Consider the following 23,017-nt stretch of genomic DNA (forward strand, 5'->3'; position numbering starts at 1 on the left):
ACAGAAGATAATATATCTATATTATTATATCTATTCAGTAGCAATGATTGGAAGGAAAGGCAATTAACATGTCGCTTGGGGAAAAGTTATATTATATTGAAGTAAAGGTTTCTATATTCAATTCAAGAGGAAAATTAATATAGTGTATACATAAGTAGGTGCACAGAAATGTGTGTGTGTGTGTGTGTGTGTGTGTGTGTGTGTGTGTGTGTGTGTGTGTGTGTGTGTGTGTGTGTGTGTGTGTATATATATATACTCGTATATATATATATATATATATATATATATATATATATATATATATATATATATATATATATATATATATATATATATATATATATATATATATATATATATATATATATATACACACACACACACACACACACACACACACATTTATGTGAATCAAACGAACAGCAAAAAAAAAAAAAAAAAAAATATATATATATATATATATATATATATATATATATATATATATATATATATATATATATATATATATATATATATATATATATATATATAAGTAAATAGGTAAAATTCCCTGCATGTTTACTTTAATCTCTCGGGAATGAGTTCGTTTCTTGAAAGATCATTTGTTGTAAAATTAATCATCATTACGATTCATGGTAACAGAGGTTCCTGTAATCAAACCCCCAAGAAAGCTTCGAGGAAGTTAACTGTTGATTTTTTTACTGTTTCTTGCAAAGGTTGAATGGGGGGGGGGGGTGTAGTGGTGTTCCTTGCAGCTAACATGGCAACTTTACTTGACTGACTGTGACTATACTCGGCCGTCTCTTCCCCAATGAGCTATTTATGTATGTAGTATATCATCATAAGGTAAATCATTACAACACCTGGGGAAGGGGACAGTGAAGTAATAAAGAATGAACAGAATAATGGATCATGGATCCCGTGCAACCTTTTTCTCCTTTTCTTTCACTTTTTCTCCTCGTCTCTCTCGTCAAGTAGCCTTCGTAATAGCAATGCTGTTGTACCTCAAAAATTAAGTCCGATCTGCGAATTCACTTTAAATATTAGGGTTTTACATAATCAATGCATGTACGCGCTGTGTGTTTGTGTGTGTGTGTGTGTGTGTGTGCGCTTTCCACAGGCGTGTTCTCGCTTCATTTACCCATCTTTCTAGGGGGTGTCCATATTAAATGGCGAAGGTTAGTAGTGATCGATGGTGATGAATATAAAAATATAATTGCTAAGAATATAATTACATCTTTGAATAACTATCTTCCCATTTTACATTTCGCTGTGTTCCTCCATCCTAGAAGTATAGGCTACTACAACTCCACCTGCAATGCGCTCCTAAATGAAAATCAATTAATGCATGCATGTACATAGTATAATTCCATCTTCGAGTTCGCACCATCTGTTTAACATATATATATTCATTATATTGAATCTTAAAGTCAGCATGTCCGTAATCTTTCTACGTAACGGGTGTGATATGCCAAATAGTGCATATAATACGTGTTCTCTGTGGTTAACAAGAACATTTAAAGTGTTGTATGAAAATTATCTGGTCCTACCCCTACGAAGCTTGGAAGGGGACAATAAGTGAATAAGTGAATAAAAAGTGGAAAAGAGAATGAGCAAAATACATTCCCTTTTAATAACAGGGCAGTTCCACTTATTCAACATTTATATAATATTAATAATAATAATAATAAGAGTAATAAAATAGTAATAATGATAATAATAATAATAATAATAATAATAATAATAATAATAATAATAATAATAATAATAATAATAATAATAATCATAATAATTGTAATAATAATAATAATAAAATAGACGAAATACAGATCACTCATATCCAAGATCATATCAAGATAAAAATCATGTTCATACAGCATACAGAGCCAAGACAATAACGTGCCAGACTGCTATAAAAGCGTCCTTGAGTTGCAATTTACTGTGACAATCTACATAATTGGTCATAACTGGTCACTTCTCCGGAAGTTGTCTTGCTATATCTGGTGTCATGTCCGTGAGTGTCCGGCTGTCCTGCGAACTGCGCATGTTCAGAAGCGATTGTATATAAACAAAAAACTTGTTGATAAATAAACCTATCCTTATATATATATATATATATATATATATATATATATATATATATATATATATATATATATATATATATATATATATATATATATATATATATATATATATATATATATATATATATATATATATATATATATATATATATATATATATATTGGATCAGTTTCTTGTGAAGACTAAATTAGAATGTTATCTCACTTTTGTCATCATATTTCCATATTCTTGGTAAAAACGTGCCGCGTGCCTGAGGTATATGGTTGTCAGATTTAGAATTAGCACCCTTGAAATTATAATAAAAACAGACTGGTCAAAATTTCCCTCTCTCCCTTAAATTTGTTGTAGTGTTACTTGTGTTCTGAATCCTAAACAGTCGATTTATTCAGCACACTCATGCCCAAAAGTCTTCCAAAAGAAACAATGGAAATTTCGAGACAGAACTGTTGGGAGCAGGTCCGTATTCACGAAGCGGTTCTAGCGAGTCTTAGCTATGAAATGTGTTATAGCTTGAACAAAATGGTGCATTCTTGTATTTAACTGCACGCGTCTGTCATAAATCCACTCGGAATGCTAAGACTGGGTGCAACCCGTCTTAGTGGCTTATAACAGAGTCTCCTACTGCCAATATAGCCGTCTCACAATATCTCCGGCTATGGAAGTATTTACTCAGAAACAAAGTACTGAATGAACTTAGTGACACGGAGCTCATCAGAAGATACTGTTTAGATCATGCAGGTACTCTCTCACCGATCTAGTGAGAGAAGCCTCACAGAGTGACACAGAAATGAGCAACCTACTTAACCCCGAAATGAAGACGATCATAACATATCTTGCTGCTGGGAAAATGCAGTTAAGCAGTAGTGATGACCTTGGGGATCGTCAGGAGAGCCATCTTTGCCATCCCACCATTCGAAAACAATGTTTGCACCGAGGCGCACCGAGACGGGATCATGTTTACTTTATTTCAAAGATTGTATTACTACTTTATCCAAAGCGTTTCTTATCCAAATACATAAAAAAAAAAAAAAAAGAATATTTAAAGAAACTATAAATTAGTAACAAACGGCAGCTCTTGTTTCGTCTTATAGTATTTGAAATCAAGTAAGCGCTGCATGTAGCTCAAGAGAAACACTTGAGAATCCAGCTAATCATCTATGTGGCCTTGGAGAATTCTCGCAGTGAGAGAGCAGAAAACAATTTCTTCACTTCACCATATATAAGATACATTTTCTGTAGTCCTGCAAAGCAAAAGTATACTGTATAGTTGTATCATTCACACATTTTGTTTTTAATAAAAAGATGAAGGCTTAATGGATGATGTTCCAATTTTGTCTTACCTTGAAAAAATGATTGATCTTGAAAGATTTCTAGAGCACATCTTGAAATATTTTTCCTAAAGCGATGGCAGCACTGCATATGACTTATGATAGACGTTCTAAGTTATGATACGCATCAACCATAGGTATTCATAGGAATCCAGTTCTTCCATACTGGACTACAACTTCTCTTTTTTCTTAGATATTGATCTCAACATACTAAGTTTACTGGAAAGGGAGAAATTAACTCTGGAACTTCCTGCCTGCTTCTGTATTTCCTCCTTCCCATGACTTGAATTACTTCAAGAAGGAGGTCTCAAGACACTTATCCTTCAATTTTTTATTACCGCTTCGGACCCTGTTCGGGATTAGAACAGTCACCCTTTTAAGGAACAGGCTCATCAGGTCCATAAGCCTTCCGAGGGTTCAGGCCAGCGAGGGCATATGGAAAACATCATTGCGAAGAATTTTAATAGGTAGCATGAAGTAGTCAGAGGGTGGAGGTGAGGGAGGAACAAGCCCTGAATCGTCCAAGATAGAGTTTTTAGCAAATGTTTGAGCGAAGAGTTCAGCTTTAAAGATGGATATGATAGCAGTGGTGTCATCTGGTTGACATAAAGAGGGAAAAGAGGAAGCAAAGTTATTGGAGATATTTTTGGCTATATGCCAGAAGTCACGAGGGGAGTTAGATCTTGAAAGATTTTTGACACTTTCTACTAATGAAGAAGTTTTTGGGTAGTTGGCATGGTTCTGGGCAGAAATACTGGGTGTGGGTTTGATTGTTTTGTATAACAAATTTGCTTATCCTATCCTGTAATGTTTTCCCCATTTAATTTCGCCCTTTCCAGTAAGCTTAGTATGTTGAGATCAATATTTAAGAAAAAAGAGAAGTTGTAGTCCAGTATAGAAGAACTGGTTTCCTATGAATACCTGGCTGATGCGTATCATAACTTAGAATGTCTATCATAAGTCATATGCAGTGCTGCCATCGCTTTGGGAAAATTATTCCAAGATGTACTCTATAAATCTTTCAAGATCAATAATTTTTTTTCAAGGTAAGGTGTAGGAGGGTTGAGAGATACGAGTATACAGGTTGAAGCGTACATCCCTCTTCTAGGCCTTGAGGTAACTGCCTGCAGTGCCCAGGTAGAGGGATGCCTGCCTGGTGCCGGTATGGCCGGCCTAACATGTACATTTCTTACATCTCCCCCCCTCCCAAGATATACAGTGTACATCACACACACATGGACAATGTAGTATCTGAACATAGGAAAAAGAAAACAGAAAGCCGTATACACATACTCCTTCAGCACAAAAGCATACATGCACGCATACACACATCTATTGAGTGGGTGTGTCACTGATGTAGTCTGCCATCTACGCTGGCTGTCTAATTAAACACTCCTCTGTGGGGGACTCGGCGGATCTGGTTGTTTGGTGGGTCGAAGCTGCAGTGATGAGGGAGGAGGTGCCATGGCCTGGGGTTGCGTGGAGCATCTCACTGCCCGGAGATGCCTCCGAATGCGTTGTGTGAGGCGCCCACTACCCTCAAGCTTGATCGTATACTGACGGTATGGCAACACTTCAGTGACCACGCCACGCCTGTCCCACAATTTCGTTGCCCGGTCTTGTAGCCATACACGGGTGCCGAGCGTGAATGGAGTAAGGGTTCTGGGTGTTCCTTGCCTTTCAACTTAATCGTCCTGCTGCCGTGCTGCCTCACGCTCCCTCGCCCCGAGTGCTTGTCGCTAGTGAGTATCCACCTTGTAATGCTGCTTGTGAACTGGAACAATCCCGCGGCTGCCTGCCCATGGCCAGTTGTGCTGGTGACTTGTTCACCTCGCGCAGTGGCTTGTTCAAATACAGTAAAATCCCTCTTATCCGGCATCAACGGAACCGCCGACATGCCGGATACTTGACACTTGACTATTGCCAGATACTTGAATAGAAATTATGTCCACAATCACCACCCTACACTCACGCATCTTACCATAACAAAGATCAGCTGATCTGATCAGCTGCTTAAGTGTAAGCACAACACGCTTCCTCTTTTCTATAACTTTAGGCATGATGAAGGCGTCAGGCGATAAACAGTGCACACGCGGGACTGAGTCCCTGAGTAAACACAGTGTAGTGGGCCGCGGGTGGCGCGAAGCAGTGCGCTCTGGTGGCGAGGGGACAAAGTATGCCTCGCGCGGGAATTTTAATGGATTTTATGAGTACACATTGATTTTTTATTGATTTTAAGGCTCGGGGAAGAATATGCCGGGTACTTGAAGCTGCCGAATACTCGAATGAAGGACGAGAGGGATTTTACTGTACTCCAGTAATGCCACTGCTGCCCTGTCAATGTCAAGGCTGCCTCCGGCACTTGTGTTCGCGCGGAGCAGCCTCTTGGCACTCTTAACTGTTGCTTCTGCACGGCCAATATACTGTGGGAAGTGGGCGAACGCGATTCATTTCCTCACTGGTTAAGTTGGTCCCACAGTCTGTGGAGACTGACTCCGGCGCGTTCCAACGATGGAAATATTGACGAAGCACTGATGTCAGCTTGCTTGATGTAGCTCCGCTTGGAAAGTGTGCTATCTCCAGCCATCCCGTCAGCCTGTCAGCATACGCCAAATACACTTGTCTGTCGAGCTGGAATAAATCTGCCACTGTATGTTGAAAGGGGTATTAGGGTGGGGACGTCAGCTGCTTGCGAAGGTGAGTGGGTGTTGCAGATGACACAGGTGTCTCTGTGATGCTATAAATCACCTCCTATACCAGGCCAGTACACTGTTTGCCTCGCCCTCCTTAGCATCCCGTCTAGACCTTGGTGGCCTGCGTGGAAGTTTGCCACCACCCGTCGTCTGAGCACTGCGGGTATCATCAAGCGGACAGATCCTTGATCAAACGTATACGTCACCAGCCCTTGCGACACCCCCAGCCTGTCCCTGACTCTGTAGAATTGGCGCAGGCAGGTCGGCTCCTGGGCCCGGTGTGGGTGCCAATCTCCTGCTGTCACTTTAGCGATGGGTAGCTGATAGTCCTGATCCTCAGCATCTGCCTGCATCACTTATGTGCTATCCAGGACTATGTGATCACTGTCGAGCACGGCCACCGTTGCATCCACCACAGCCACCTCCACGTCGCTGGCCTGCTCCTCATCCATGACACCTGGTGGCGCACAGAGCGCTGGGTAGTGTGACAGGAAATCGGCTGCAGAGTTGCGTTTCCCTTCAAGATACTTGATCTGGTACTATACTGCAGTGTTTTCTCCTTCAGGGCAAACAGTCTTGGGTTTGCAACGTCTTTCAGCTCTCTGTCCCCCAAGAGCTTCACCAGCGGACGGTGGTCAGTGATGATAAGGAGGTTGGGGCATCCAAACAGGAAAAGGTGAGCTTTGCGGAGGTACCAAGCGACAGCCAGAGCTTCGCCCTCCACCGGCGCGTAGCCCGCCTGGGCGTGAGTTCACGGCTGCCACACAGCGCCAGGCGCCACCCACTGTTGCAACAGAGGGGAGCCTCTCCCAGGGGACAGGAGTAGTATTGCTGCAGGATTACAAACCCAATGGCCACTTTGCTCCAATCTGTCACCACCACAGTAGGTTTATCTTTGTCATAGAAGGTGAGGCCCTCCTTGGCTAGACTACCTCCTTGGCTTGTCGAAACTTTTTATGCAGGTTTTCATCACAATAGACCTTTTTCTCCTGTGGTTTCTGCAGTAGCTCCCGAAATGCCTCCATGACCGGTGCGGTGGCAAGGAGGGGCGCTAGCTGGTTGATAAATACATGCCAGAAGCGGATGTCGGTCAAGGATGGCTCGGCGGGTATGTCAAAGTTCCTGACGGCGGCCAACCTTTCTTCTGTAGGCTTGTAGGCATCCCAACCTACATGAAAGTCCACAAAGTCCACCTGCCTCCTACAAAACTTGAATTTTTCTAGCTTCAGAGCCTTTCGTGGCACACGTCTCCAGAAAATGATATATGTGCCAGAATGTGTCCTCCACACTGGCATCGAACAGCAGGGTGTCATCCACACACTTAAATTTTCTTGGGGTCCCTTCAATGGCGTCGTCGAATCTTCTAGTATAGGCATCTGGAGCAGAACAATGACCCATGGGGGTCCTACAGTACCTATACCTGTCCCAAGGTATAGGTACTGTCCCAAGATGAAGATCGTGAGTTTCCTGCTGGCTTCCTACAACTCTACCTGGTGGAAGCCCCAATGTGCATCTGCTGTAGTCTTGTAGGTGTGACGTGGAATGCTAGACACCATGTCAAATGGTGTGGGAGTGTGGTGGGTTTCTCTCCTGCAGGCAGCGTTGAGCTTCTGATAGTCACTGGTGTGTCTTGGCTGGCCGGACTTCTTTGCAACTACCACCATTCTTGCACACCATTCTGTTGCCTCTCCTACAAGTACTGGCTCTAGAATCCCCTTCCTCACATCCTCGTCTAGCTGTTTTTTTACTTTCGCCTCCCAAGTCTCTTGGCACTGAAGCCGGTGTATGGCAGGCGTAGGGCTTGGCGTCTGGGAGCACGTGGATGACATGCGGTTTGCCTACCATCACTAGTAGGGCTTCTATCAGTGTTGAACGTCGACCTGGAAAAGTGGCAGAGAAGCTAGTCCTCTAACTGTGGTATGTTTTCTTTCAGTGGGGGGAACGGGACGGTGGAAGGCCGCAGCAGCTCGCCGTCAGCTGACTCAAGGGCAGTGTCGCCAACATCGGTGACAGTAGATGCTACAACTGGGGTCTGGTGAGGGAAGTCAGCATGCATTAATCCCAGATCCTTGCAGGCCTGTAATGAAATGTAGCACCGATTGGCGGTCTTCATTATGAAGACCTCTTGCGTCGTGGATCTGTTACCATGCTGCTTGTGACAGGTGAATGCACCCATGGGCTTTAGGTTCACATTGGCCACGTCCCGCAGGCATCCTTGGCGCACCAACGATGTCGTCCTGATGCCGAATGCAGCCAGCAGCCCTGGCCCAGCCACACACACTTGGGCTCCTGTGTCCGGCACCACTTGCCAACGTCCTCCTCTGCCGTGCGTCGCTGACGGTCACCCAGATACGCGGCTGGCCCTAAGCTTTCCCTGCGGCGGCAGTCACTATTCCGGAGGCATCCACATTATCGGTCACAGCCGCTTTCTTACCTCTGCTCCTGTACACTTTGCGCAGATGTCCAATCTTGCCGCAGTTCTAGCACGTTTGCATCTCCGCAGGGCCCGAGCCTTTCCCAGGCTTGTGTCCAGCCCCGCAGTTGCCACAGTGAGGTTTATGGGGCGGTTGATAATCCTAGTGACTCTTACCTTGAGTGTGCTCGCTATCTCGAGGAGACTTTTGAGAAATGAATTGCTTGCCATCAGGCCACTTCCTATTGTGAGTTAAAAGAGTTCATGGTCTGTGAATGTGGCCAAGAAGGAGCTTGTACCACTACTCCAAGAAAAAAAAGATTTAAAAGCCTAAAGGAGGCAGTCACGTGGGCAGATGCCCCGTGTTGGCCCACAGACCTGTGCCTCGTTGGATTAGTGGGACGTCTGGCAGAGCCAGTGATAGACTGTCTGGAGGCTAGTAGTGGAACTGGGAAGAAATCTGGGCGAGTAAGCCTTGTTGGCAATACTCATGTCTCCACCCAGTCCTTGACGGAGAGACTGGGAGCATGCAGTATAGCACTCCCAAGTACAGCATGCAGCCAATGTGTCATTATTGCAAGAATACTGAGCACTTTGAAATTTAACTGTCCCAAGTAAGTGACAGCCACGGCTTCCAAGTCCCCCCAGAAGCTTTGGCTTTGATAATATCACACAACAAAGGTGCTGAGAGTAAAGAGATTCGGTCAGTGTTTGGTTGTAAAGGGAGGAAGGCAGGAAGTACTACCCCATCATCTATTGATGCTTCACTGGCCCCCTTGAAGTCTGATTTGGATTGGTGTCGCCCTTTCTTGTGTTGGGGCACCATTGAGATTGCTGGGGTTGAGTACCCCATTACAGTTGTGGGAGACAGCTACACAGCAATCGCTGCGCAGATATGTTACTGGAAGGCAAGTTGCCTCCAACAAGCCTGTGTGGTGCCGTGGAATTGGTACTGTGGGGACCTTCATTACAGCGGAGATGAGACTCGTGCCCGCTAGTGACTGCAGAAGCGCGGTTGGCACTCGCGAAAGACATGCCAATGTCGGGTGTTGATTTTCTTTTGGGGACTGACCTGGCAGGTGGGAGAGTTTGGGTGCAGCCCCAATCCACAGACCCCATCCCAGGTGTGGAGGCTGCTGAGGTTACCGACTCTGCTGATGTTGTTACTCGCTCTAAAGCGAGGCGACCAGCCTGGCATCGGACGCCCGCTATTTCTGTGACTACTGGAGCCGATTGCAATAAGGTAGGACTACCGCTAGAAGAGTGCAGAGTTAATGTTGATGCTGCAGTGGAGGCAGAGTGTCCAGAGGCCTGTCCCGTTGCTGGCAAGGGTTTGAGCATCTCAGGGTCGAACTCGTCCGTGAGTCATTGTGCTGGGGCTGACTGCATAACCGCAGAGCCACCGAGAGAAGCCTTCACAGGGCATTGTTGAGAGTGCTGCCGAGGGTGAGGCTGGAGTGTTGGGTCGAGATAGTTTGTTTGTTGGTTTGCCTTACCCTGAGAAGCACCTCGGAGATGGCGCTCAGGCGGAGTCGTCATCCGATTTGGAGACTGCGGGCGCTGGTATTCAGTTTGAGCCCCAGTCTGTTGGATCAGTACCGAGGACGGGGAGACTCCCAACTCTGCTGGGGAGGTGGGAGTTTCCTCCCCTGCGGAGTGTACCAGAGGAAGGGAGCACGCTGTTCCCTTGCTGGGACAAGACAGTTTGTGTCAGCTTACATAGTGAGCCACCCCTTATGCTAGCTAACAATACAGCTGCCAGCGTGCCCACGAAGGGTTCTGCCCCTCAGGGACATGTTGCCCCCACTACTTGCCAAGGCAGGAGTAGATGGCAAGAAAGTAAAGTCAAGTGGAGTTAGAAGTGGAGGATAACAATATTTTGTATAGCCGGAGGAGAGAAGAGGACAGAGGTTTGAAGCTCCAATTTGTTGCACCATCAGGAGTTAAGGAGGCACGTGTGCTAGTAGCTCGTAACAGTCCGGTGCCTGGCCGTTTTAGAGTCAGGATGACTAGGAAGTATTTTCCGCGGTTTTGATGGCCGGGTGTGGCCACGTTTCATGAGTGTAGTCGCATTGGTCAGGCGGGCAAGTCTGATTACCTATTGTCTGGCGCCCCTCTCTCTCGTGTTATGGTCAGTATTGTTTCCCCCCTGCTTGGGGATGATCAGAGATGTTCCTAGCCCGATCCTTTCTTACTGTGGGAATTATGATGATGTAGTTGACATGCGCGTTATGGCGCAGCGTCAAGAGGCAGTGCTGAGTGAGGCTGCACTTGTTGCTTGTCACTCGGGAAGCACCCACAGCGTTGTTGGAGGTTTCATTTTTACCAAGTTGCTGTAAATCTTCATGTGCTGGGTCCAAATAGAGAAGTATGTGATGATGGATGCCGTCCTCTTTGGAGTGACTAGGATTAGACTTGTTGAGAAGTGATTGCACATGGGAGCAGTTGCTGGGATCAAGGGAGCTGGGTTAGAGGCACGATGGCTGGGGTCATGTTGGAGCCAGGGTTTGTTATGTTTGGGTGGCCACGTGTATTAGTTTTGCTCCATGTGCGGGGAATGGGTGTGCTGCTCCATTAGCTTGATGAGGCGACTTCAGTGTCATTGGCTGGTCAGCAGGAGGAATGAAGAGTGATAGTATTACTGTGCCTGACAATGAGAGACAGGCTTGGCTGGGTTATACCCCAGAATTACCATCTTGTTTGATTAAGAGCGACCGGAAGGCTCCTCTTATTTTTGTCGAGAAAGTGGCACTTTTATTTTATTCGTTTTATGGGTGTGACAAGGCGGCTCTAAGGAGCCAGGAGCAGTAAGTTGGAGTGAAGATGTGGGCAGGGAAGGCCCGGAGATGAGAGTAGTGTGTTCTCCAGTGAGGAAAGTTGAAGGGGCCAGCGAGTTAGACTTGCTTGGCGGCCTGAAGGAAAGATTTATTTAGCCAGAAAGAGTATCACCTGGCAGTGCTGTGATCATGCACCAAGAGTCTACAAGCCCTGGTGGGCTCGTTGAGTGTGGCAAGAGGGCAGGATTGTCGCTGTTTGGTGACTTATATTCGTGCAGGGTGGAGGAGAAGGTACAGAAGAAGGAGTAGGCTGTGTAGTAGAGTGTAGAAGTGAGGGTAAGTGGAGAAGTGGTGAAACCAGAGGAAAGAAGAGACGACAGAGATGGAAAAGAAGAGACAAGAATCACAGGAGGAGCTGGAGCAGCCATAGCTGCTGGACGAGAAATGATTCAGATACGACTCCCTGCAGGAGTAAGCCCTTATCGCAACATTGTAGAGATCATAGATCGTGGGTGTACTATGGTCTGACCATTTTGAATTGGGCGTTTGGGCGTTGTCATTTTCGGGAATTCCCCGGCCTGCGACGATGCCATGCTTACACCAAGACACACCTCATGTCAGGTGCTTCCTACCTCAAAATTAAGTGATGTTGTAGTATATATACATTGTGATGCTCTAAAAAGGTAAGTTATTGTAATAAATGTTTTTTTAATGATACTTGCATTGTTTTTTTTTGCAAACACCATAATACTTGGCATCGTTTCCTCCAAGCGTTGTCACTTTTCCATGGGTGACCGAGTGAGGTGACGCGGTCAGACTGACCGTGTTAATCCATAGGTCACTTCCTCTCGTGCCGCCAGCCAGGATGGAAGCTACCTCTCCCGATCGTTCTCGTCACCACAGCCGAGAAAAGAGCTTATTTACTCTGTAAATAAGTATTTTTTGAAAGAAAAAGCTAATAGGGGACCATTACTTGACCCCCCAAAAGCTGTTGCCCGAACAGCGAAAACCACTAACGTGAGCGAGGTAACAGTTAGAAGAATTTGTTCATCTGCCAATGAAGCTCACATGACATCGAGGCCACTAGCACATCCTGTATTCTCCTCACCAACAAAGAACCGCCCTGTAGCCATAACCAACGTTGATGACTAACAAACGTATGGTGAGGACAGTTTTGGAATTTTATGCAGGGAAGGAGATCCCAACACTACACAAAGTAAAGGAAGAATTGAAGGAAAATATTTTCTTCAAAGGAGGCACTAAATCTCTATGGAAGATTCTCAGAGATTGGATTCAGATATGGAGAAAAAAAAAAAAAAGGTCCTAACTAAAAAAATAAAATATAACATCATAGTTTAAGGGAAATATCATACCCAAAAGGAAACCTATCACATTTACACGAAATCCACAATGGAGAGAGAGAGAGAGAGAGAGAGAGAGAGAGAGAGAGAGAGAGAGAGAGAGAGAGAGAGAGAGAGAGAGAGAGAGAGAGAGAGAGAGAGAGCAGCTTGATTGACTGACAGGCAGGAGATTTTTTTCTCAAATTATAATGATATATTTATTATAGATCTCTGATAGAAATGAATTTGCATGAAATGTAGACTGTATATGCAGAGAGAGAGAGAGAGAGAGAGAGAGAGAGAGAGAGAGAGAGAGAGAGAGAGAGAGAGAGAGAGAGAGAGAGAGAGAGAGAGAGAGAGAGGTAGTTTGAATGACAGGCACGAGATTGTTTTCTCAAATTCTAATGATTCATAAACAAATATAGATCTCTGATGAAAATAAATTTGTATGAAATGTAGATTGTATATGCCGAGAGAGAGAGAGAGAGAGAGAGAGAGAGAGAGAGAGAGAGAGAGAGAGAGAGAGAGAGAGAGAGAGAGAGAGTGGTGTGTGGGGAGCGAGGTTATCAGTGGCTCTAATCCGATAATTGGTCCAGTAAAATGTTTGGCAGAACCGCAGGTCGGAGAATCCCTGTAAACGGCAACGCCCAAACGCTCAATTCAAAATGGTCAAACAATAGTAATAGCTTTCTAGAGGGTGTTTGTGTAGGTAGTTATATGAAGATGCCCAGTATAAAGGTAAACATGATGTAACGCTGCTGCAGTATATTAATATAAAGAGACTGTACAAAGATAATTAGTGAAGCCGCCAGGAGCCGCTACGTCCAACCCCAAGGCTGGCTGGATGAAGGGTGAATGTGACCAGGGAAGCTGGCAGATGATGAGCACAGAGGCTCAGGTCAGGCTGGAGCCCAAGTGGTTGGACTGGGATGTCCAGAAGCGACGCGTCAGGTTACAGGCAGGTGGGCCAGGACTGTCAAAGGTTGGCTCAGGTCCCAGGGGAAGTCGTGCCACATGGAGGAATGGAATGCAGAGCAGGGACGCGGCATACCCACAACAGCACAGTGTTCGGCCACTACTGGTAGGCATGTCTTCATGCTCACAAAAAACATATGAAGTGATGCAAGTACACTGAAGCACATAATTCACATTCCATAGATGTGCTTATCTGTGTAAGACACGTAATATATGCACATAGCCAATCGCAACCTTCCAGACAACTATCCCCTCTTGTTCAGTGACACTCAACTGTTCCCTTCTTCTACACTGAACATCCTCGGGCTGTCCTTTACTTATAATCTGAACTGGAAACTTCACATCACATCTCTAGCTAAAACAGCTTCTATGAAGGAAGGTGTTCTGAGACGTCTCCGTCAGTTTTTCTCACCCCCCAGCTGCTAACTCTATACAAGGCCCTTATCCATCTATGTAATGAGTATGTTTCACATGTCTGGGGGGGTTCCACTCATACCGCTCTTCTAGACAGTGTGGAATCAAAAGCCCTTCGTCTCATCTACTCCTCTCCTCTAACTGACTGTTTTCAGCCTCTCTCTCATCGCCGCAATGTTGCATCTCTAGCTGTCTTCTACTGCTATTTTCATGCTAACTGCTCTTCTGATCTTGCTAACTGCATGCCTCCCCTCCTCCCATGGCCTCGCTGCACAAGACTTTCTTCTTTCTCTCATCCCTATTCTGTCCACCTCTCTAATGCAAGGGTTAACCAGTATTCTCAATCATTCATCCCTTTCACTGGTAAACTCTGGAACTTCCTGCCTACTTCTGTATTTCCATATTCTTATGACTTAAATTCCTTCAATAGGGAGGTTTCAAGACACTTATCCTTCAATTTTTAACTACCGCTTTGGAACCTTTCCTGGGACTGGCATCTCAGTGGGCTTTTTTTTTTTTTTTTTTTTTTTAGGATTTTTGTTGCCCTTGGCCGGTGTCCCTCCTACATGAAAAAAAAAAAAAAAGGTTCATGGAACAGTGACGCCAGAACAGAGAGCACACTGGCCAATCACAAAACTCACTCTAGCTGTGACATCATCACAGCGAATTACAGGCCAGGAAAAGCATTACGACATCACAGAATGCCTAAAATAAAAATATGGCGTTTCTATACCAAGTAAATAGCAAAAATATTATAACACTGCACTGATAACGCACATGATGGCGGTAAAATCTTCGTCGAATGTGGTGGGTCGTAACAGATTATGCAGGCTGGACGCCATGAGTGGGAAGACCACACGGACAGAAAACAGGAAACGTGGTGAACGATTAATGTGGACGGCGTGTCAGGCATAAGCCACACAGTGAGTAGAGACACCACAACTTGCAGTAGATGCGAAGGTTGATGGCTGAGATGCTGAGAAGATGTCTTGAAATGACGGAGCAACAGCTTAAATCAGTCAATGAGCAGCACTGAAGCGAAGTCTGACAGCGGAGAAGTCCAGTGTTGAAACTATGGGGCAGCAGCTTAAATCAGTCTCGGAGCACCATTGAAGCAAAGACTGATGGCTGAGATGTCTAGTCTTGAATCGACAGAGTAGTAGCTTAAATCAGTCGATGAACGAACGCAACTACCTCCTACGTCGCAGGCGAGGATCAGGTTACCCGCCGCCCAACGTGATAAAGTGCCTTAAGACCCTGAAACTATTTCGGAACCGCGGGTCGAGGGGAGGGAAACATGTGCGTCCCATCAAGGTTGTGACCTCAAGTGCCAGAGTTGACCGCAGGGTGGGGAAGAAGGAATACAGGCACATTGAAGAACCTCATATTTGGTACAGTCTCCCCTCCCTCCTCTTATTCAATGCAACATCTCTAGCCAACAAGATGGACGAGTTAATCGTGACGGTGAGTTCTACTTGTGCAGACATTCTGGCGGTTACTGAGGCGTGGCAGATTGTTCCTGAGGTGTGCACAATGCAGGACTACAAGCTCTACCATCACCTGAGGTCAGGACGCAGGGGGGGGGGGGAAGTGGCCGTTTTCTGCCGCTCTACCCTCAGCCCCTCACACCTCCCTGTCGATATTCCGGCCGGTGTAGAGGCCCTGTGGGTGAGAGTCACGCCCCCCTGCCATCCCAGCAACACGGCCTCCATCATCGTGTGCGTCGTGTACCACCTCCCATGAGCCACCACAGCACAGTTACTCACCGCTCACATCATCGACACTGCTGATGCCCTGAGGGTGAAGTTTCCTGCCGCCAAACTGGTCATCTGTGGGGACTTTAACAGATTAGATATCAACGATATCCTACACCAGCTGCACCTCACCCAGGTCGTGGACTTCCCCACCCACCAGCAAGCCATCCTCGACCTTATACTGACAGACCTGGGCCAACAATACTCGCCCCCCAAGCCGCTGCCTCCCATGGGACGGAGCACCCACCTCTCCGTACTGTGGACACCCACACCCACCACCTCGACCCCCCGGTCAGCTGTCACCGGGACCCACCGCCCCATGCCTGACTCAGCCATGAGGGAGTTTGGGCAGTGGGTGACACAACACCCGTGGACCGAGGTGCTGGATGTAGAGGACGTCCACTTAAAATGGCAAAATTACGTCGCCACCACCACAGAAGCCTTCCACCGCTACTTCCCAACCAAGAGCGTCACAACGCACCCGTCTGATGCTCCCTGGATGACACCACGCATTAAAAGACTCATGCGTCAGCGGACCTGGGCGTTCCACTCCTGTCCGGTCCTATACAGGAAACTAAGAAACAGAGTGATCAGGGAGATTAAGGCTGCAAAGGCAAACTATTACCCAGACAAGATACACCACCTCATGCTGACCAACAACAGACAGTGGTATGCTAAGATCAAAGCTTTGTGTGGCCTACAAAAGCACACTTCGTCTCTTCCTTGCACCTCACACCTTCCTGCTACTCTCGCGGCTCAGGAGATGAACGATCACTTTGCTGCTATCTGTCAAACCTTTCCTCACCTCCACACCACTCTGCTTCCTGCCTATCTTCCGGTTTCCTCTCATCCCCCCAGTGTCCAGGCGGTGGATGTTTTTAAGAGAATACTCAAATTCAAACCAAGATCCACCACTCCCACTGACCTCCCTATAAAAATTTACAAGGAATTTGCTGTAGAGCTAGCAACACCGCTATGCTCCATAATAAACGCTTCACTCTCCCAACACTCTTGCCCCGAGGACTGGAAGACATCTTACGTCACCCCCATCCCCAAAACCTCCAGTCCACAGTCACTCAATGACCTCAGGCCAGTCTCTATCACCCCCATCCCTAGCCTTATTTGTGAAGATTTTGTATATGACTGGGCCTACACCAAAATCTGTAATACCGTGGATATCAGACAGTTTGGAAATATTAAAGCCACCTCTACCTCCCATTACCTGACCAGCTTCCTTGAATTCATCCACAGCCACCTGGACAAGCGAAACACCTCTCTAGCTGTTGCTTTTGTGGACTTCAAAAAGGTTTTTGATCTTGTTGATCACACTGTTGTCATCAGCAAGGCAGTAAGTCTGGGTCTCCCTCCGAACCTGATAGCGTGGCTAGCCGACTTCCTCACAGGGAGGCGTCAGGCCGTTCGCTATCAGGGCTCTGTCTCTACTTTCCAACAGCTGACATGTGGGGTCCCCCAGGGGACCAAGATGGGTCCTCTATGCTTCCTCCTCCTCATTAACGACGCCCTCACTGACACCCCCATCGCTGGAAGTAAGTGGACGACTGCACCGTGGGCGTCCCAGTTTCCACCAAGAACCCGGACTACTCGCCACTGCAAGCGATTCTGGAGCAGCTGCAGACGTGGACGGAGGAGAGCAGGATGACCATCAACCACAGCAAAACTGTGGTGATGCATTTCTGTACCTCCTCTGTACCAGTGCCCCCTCCCCAGCTCTCAGTGGGCCCTCACCCCCTCCAGGTGGTCCGATGTGCCAAGCTCCTCGGAGTCACGGTGGACGACCAGCTGACCTGGAAGCAGCATGTCGCCAGCACCATAAGATCAGCTACCTACAGGCTGTACATGCTGCGCAGACTCAGGTCGCTGGGGACGCCGACAGATGAGTTAAGGGGGGTGTATCTTACCTTCATCCTCCCCAAACTCATGTACGCCTCCCCAGCGTGGTCCTCCTCCCTCACACAAACTCAACAGCTACTGTTGGAGTGTGTGCAGAAAAGGGCGTGCAGGATCATCCTTGGCCCTGCATACACCACCTATGAAGAAGCCCTGAATACCCTGAGCCTGTCCAGACTATCCACCAGGTACCGTGAGGCTCTGGAGAAGTTTGGAAGGGGACTTCTGCATCATCCACGTCTCAGAAGCATGCTGCCGCCTGACGCGCCTCGCCCGACCCGTGCCACCAGACACCACAACAAGATAACGCCCCTAAAGGAGCCGCGTACGGACCGGTACAGACTCAGTGCGATTCCCACCATGGTGCGAGCCATCAATCAATAGTCCCTTCTAGATTTGACTTACCTTTAGGATTAATGTCAAGTATTTCCCCACCCCCAATGTACATTTTCAGTTTGTTGACTGCCTAAAGAATAAACCGTTTATTATTATTATTATTTATTTTATTTTAAAACTTCAGAGAGACCCTGAAGCAGCTAAGGAAGGCACCTTAGACATGCTAGTGTAGCAAACCCAGAGGCGATGAAGCTTCTAGTAGCTGGCGAGCGAGTGGGGCACATGGGGCAGGAGGACTTGAGTAGTGGAGAGAAGTTGATTCCTGTCCACCGCGGCCACCATTTTGTACTAGTAATAGCTTTCTAGTAGTTGCTTGTGTAGATAGTTGTGTGTAGATGGTGCCCAAGATAAAGATAAATATGCTGTAAAGCTGCTGTGGTATACTGATATAAAGAAACTATATGAAAATACACGGAGCCACTACGTCCAACCCCGAGGCTGGCTGGACGAAGACTGGTTACCGGGGAGAACCGGGAGATGGAAGGTGATGAGCACAGCGGCTCAGGTCAGGCCGGGATGCCCAGAGCCGACGCATCAGGTCCCGGCCCTGGCGTTATAACATCATCACAGATATCAGAGATGGAAAGAGGTCTTGTGCATCCCTTCCATACTGTACAAAACAGCACATCATTTGCATCAAAGCTACAGGGTCTGTAGTCAGCATTTTTCTCCAGGAAATTATCAAACTCCAAGTAGGCTGACAAAACATGCGTATCCAGACCAAAATCTACCAGTTTTATTGAGCTATAGTGTTTAGAAAACTTGAATATGTTTAAATATGCTGTATACGTAATTTATTTTTGTATGTCTCAAATACACAAGTAATTTTCAATTGTATTTTTTTTTTAGAGATATGTAAATGCATACCTGATCGCGTCGCATAACACGTTATATATATATATATATATATATATATATATATATATATATATATATATATATATATATATATATATATATATATATATATATATATATATATATATATATATTTCTCAGACAAAAGTTTTATATTTTGAAGGGCACAGTGCTGCTAATTGTTAGTCCTTATTAAATTGTTTCATACCGATTACAGCTGCAGTAATTAATGCATTACGTATGTAAGCTTTTCGTCTTATCAACTCTTCTCGAACTGACTGTCTTCAGCCTCTCTCTCATCGCCGCAATGTTGCATCTCTTGCTATCTTCTACAGTTATTTTCATATTAATTGGTCTTCAGATCTTGCTAACTGCATGCTTTCCCTCCTCCCGCGGCCACGCTGCACAACGCTTTCGTCTTCCTCTCACCCCTATTATGTCTACCTTTCTAATGCAAGAATTAACCCGTATTCTCAATTATTCATCTATTTCTCTGGTAAACTCTGGAACTCCCTGCCTGCTTCCTATGACATGAACTCTTTCATGTCATAGCTTTCGACTGGACTGGCATGTCAACGGGCGTTTTTTTCTACAATTTTGTCGCCTTTGGCTGGTGCTCCTCATATATATATATATATATATATATATATATATATATATATATATATATATATATATATATATATATATGTATATATATATATATATATATATATATATATATATATATATATATATATATATATATATATATATATATATATATATATATATATATATATATTATTGTATGTATATCAGGGAACACAGCACTGCTTTTTTAACTGTGAAGACTTCAATATATATATATATATATATATATATATATATATATATATATATATATATATATATATATATATATATATATATATATATATATATATATATATATATATATATATATATATATATATATATATATACACACAATAATTCCACATAGGAAAATACTTAATCGCCCATGTGATAGTCTATTCCTTTTATACTTTCTCTCATTGTGATGAAATACTTTACTATACTTTACTTTCGGATGTATATATATATATATATATATATATATATATATATATATATATATATATATATATATATATATATATATATATATATATATATATATATATATATATATATATATATATATATATATATATATATATATATATATATATATATATATATACTCGTATATATATATATATATATATATATATATATATATATATATATATATATATATGTATATATTTTTTTATGTAGGAAGGACACTGGCCAAGGGCAACAAAAATCCAATAAAAAAATATGCCCACTGAAATGCCAGTCCCATAAAAGGGTCAAAGCAGTGGTCAAAAGTCGATGAATAAGTGTCTTGAAACCTCCCTCTTGAAGGAATTCAAGTCATAGGAAGGTGGAAATACAGAAGCAGGCAGGGGGTTCCAGAGTTTACCAGAGAAAGGGATGAATGATTGAGAATACTGGTTAACTCTTGCGTTAGAGAGGTGGACAGAATAGGGGTGAGAGAAAGATAAAAGTCTTGTGCAGCGAGGCCGCAGGAGGAGGGGAGGCATGCAGTTAGCAAGATCAGAAGAGCAGTTAGCATGAAAATAGCGGTAGAAGACAGGTAGATATGCAACATTGCGGCGGTGAGAGAGAGGCTGAAGACAGTCAGTTAGAGGAGAGGAGTTGATGAGACGAAAAGCTTTTGATTCTACCCTGTCTAGAAGAGCAGTATGAGTGGAATCCCCCCAGACATGTGAAGCATAATCCATACATGGACGAATAAGGCCAGGCTTTGTACAGAGTTAGCAGCTAGGGGGGTGAGAAAAACTGGCGGAGACGTCTCAGAACACCAAACTTCATAGAAGCTGTTTTAGCTAGAGATGAGATGTGAAGTTTCCAGTTCAGATTATAATTAAAGAACAGACCGAGGATGTTCAGTGTAGAAGAGGGGGACAGTTGAGTGTCATTGAAGAAGAGAGGATAGTTGTCTGGAAGGTTATGTCGAGTTGATAGATGGAGGAATTGAGTTTTTGAGGTATTGAACAATACCACGTTTGCTCTGCCCCAATCAGAAATTTTAGAAAGATCAGAAGTCAAGCGTTCTGTGGTTTCCCTGCGTGGAATGTTTACTTCCTGAAGGGTTGGACGTCTATGAAAAGACGTGGAAAAGTGCAGGGTGGTATCATCAGCGTAGGAGTGGATAGGACAAGAAGTTTGATTTAGAAGATCATTAATGAATAATAAGAAGAGAGTCGGTGACAGGGCAGAACCCTGAGGAACACCACTGTTATTAGATTTAGGAGAAGAACAGTGACCGTCTACCACAGCAGCAATAGAACGGTCAGAAAGGAAACTTGAGATGAAGTTACAGAGAGAAGGAGAGAAGCCGTAGGAGGGTAGTTTGGAAATCAAAGCTTTGTGCCAGACTCTATCAAATGCTTTTGATATGTCCAAGGCAACAGCAAAAGTTTCACCAAAATCTCTAAAAGAGGATGACCAAGAATCAGTAAGGAAAGCCAGAAGATCACCAGTAGTGCGGCCTTGACGGAATGCATACTGGCGATCAGATAGAAGGTTGTGAAACGATAGATGTTTAAGAATCTTTCTGTTTAGGATAGATTCAAAAACTTTAGATAGGCAGGAAATTAAAGCAATAGGACGGTAGTTTGAGGGATTAGAACGGTCACCCTTTTTAGGAACAGGTTGAATGTAGGTAAATTTCCAGCAAGAAGGAAAGGTAGATGTTGATAGACAGAGCTGAAAGAGTTTGACTAGGCAAGGTACAAGCACAGAGGCACAGTTTCGGAGAACAATAGGAGGGACCCCATCAGGTCCATAAGCTTTCCGAGGGTTTAGGCCAGCGAGGGCATGGAAAACATCATTGCGAAGAATTTTAATAGACAGCATGAAGTAGTCAGAGGGTGGAGGAGAGGGAGGAACAAGCCCAAAATCATCCAAGATAGAGTTTTTAGCAAAGGTTTGAGCAAAGAGTTCAGCTTTAGAAATAGATGTGATAGCAGTGGTGCCATCTGTTTGAAGTAGAGGAGGGAAAGAAGAAGAAGCAAAGTTATTGGAGATATTTTTGGCTAGATGCCAGAAATCACGAGGGGAGTTAGATCTTGAAAGGTTTTGCCATTTTCTGTTAATGAAGGTGCTCCTCATATATATATATATATATATATATATATATATATATATATATATATATATATATATATATATATATATATATATATATATATATATATATATATATGTGTTACGGCCATTTTGGAAAATTGGTCGTTTTACAAAATTGCCGGTCATTATGCAAAAAGACCAAATTCGTGGTCACATTGCAAAATGACCTAAATTTCTCAACATTTTGCAAAACGACCAAGATTTTGGTCAGTTTACAAAATAAACAGTATTTTTGTTGGTCCGTTTACAAAATCTCCATACAGTAAGCAGCCAGATGGAAAAAAAAGCGAGGGAATGATAAAACGTTACAGTTGCAGTACATAACCAATGAAGTCCTGGACGGTATGCAGACGGAGGAGCAGCTTGCAGAGGCACTAGGTGTTGTCAATGAGGTCACAGACACAGAGGAGGAAGAGACAGGTGTTGAAAAGCAAGAAGAAGCATCTGCTGTCATTAACTGCATCTCCTGTGGCAAAAGATATTTTGGTTTAAATGTGTGCAATGTGTGTGAGAACCCATGTCACTCTAATACTCCGTGTTCTATGAGGAATAACGATGCTGATGAGTCTGTGCTTTGTTCCATCTGCAGTCGGAGTCAGAGTATTCATACTGAACAAATGAAGTCCAACATAGAACAACAGAAACAAGCCCAAAAAATGATCGATAATTCTGTGAAGAGATTTCAACCAGCCAAGGTAGGGGAAACTGTGATGGTTCCTGTTCCATTAGTTGACCGCGGACGTGCAGAGTTTCCTAATGTGAAGGCAGTTGTTTTTCAGGCATTGGACAATGGCACATATAAGCTTGGTACAAAACACGGCCTGCTTAAACAAGTGTACACTCGCAAC

Source organism: Scylla paramamosain, chromosome 9 (assembly GCF_035594125.1).
Source record: "Scylla paramamosain isolate STU-SP2022 chromosome 9, ASM3559412v1, whole genome shotgun sequence".
In the NCBI taxonomy this organism is placed as follows: domain Eukaryota; kingdom Metazoa; phylum Arthropoda; class Malacostraca; order Decapoda; family Portunidae; genus Scylla; species Scylla paramamosain.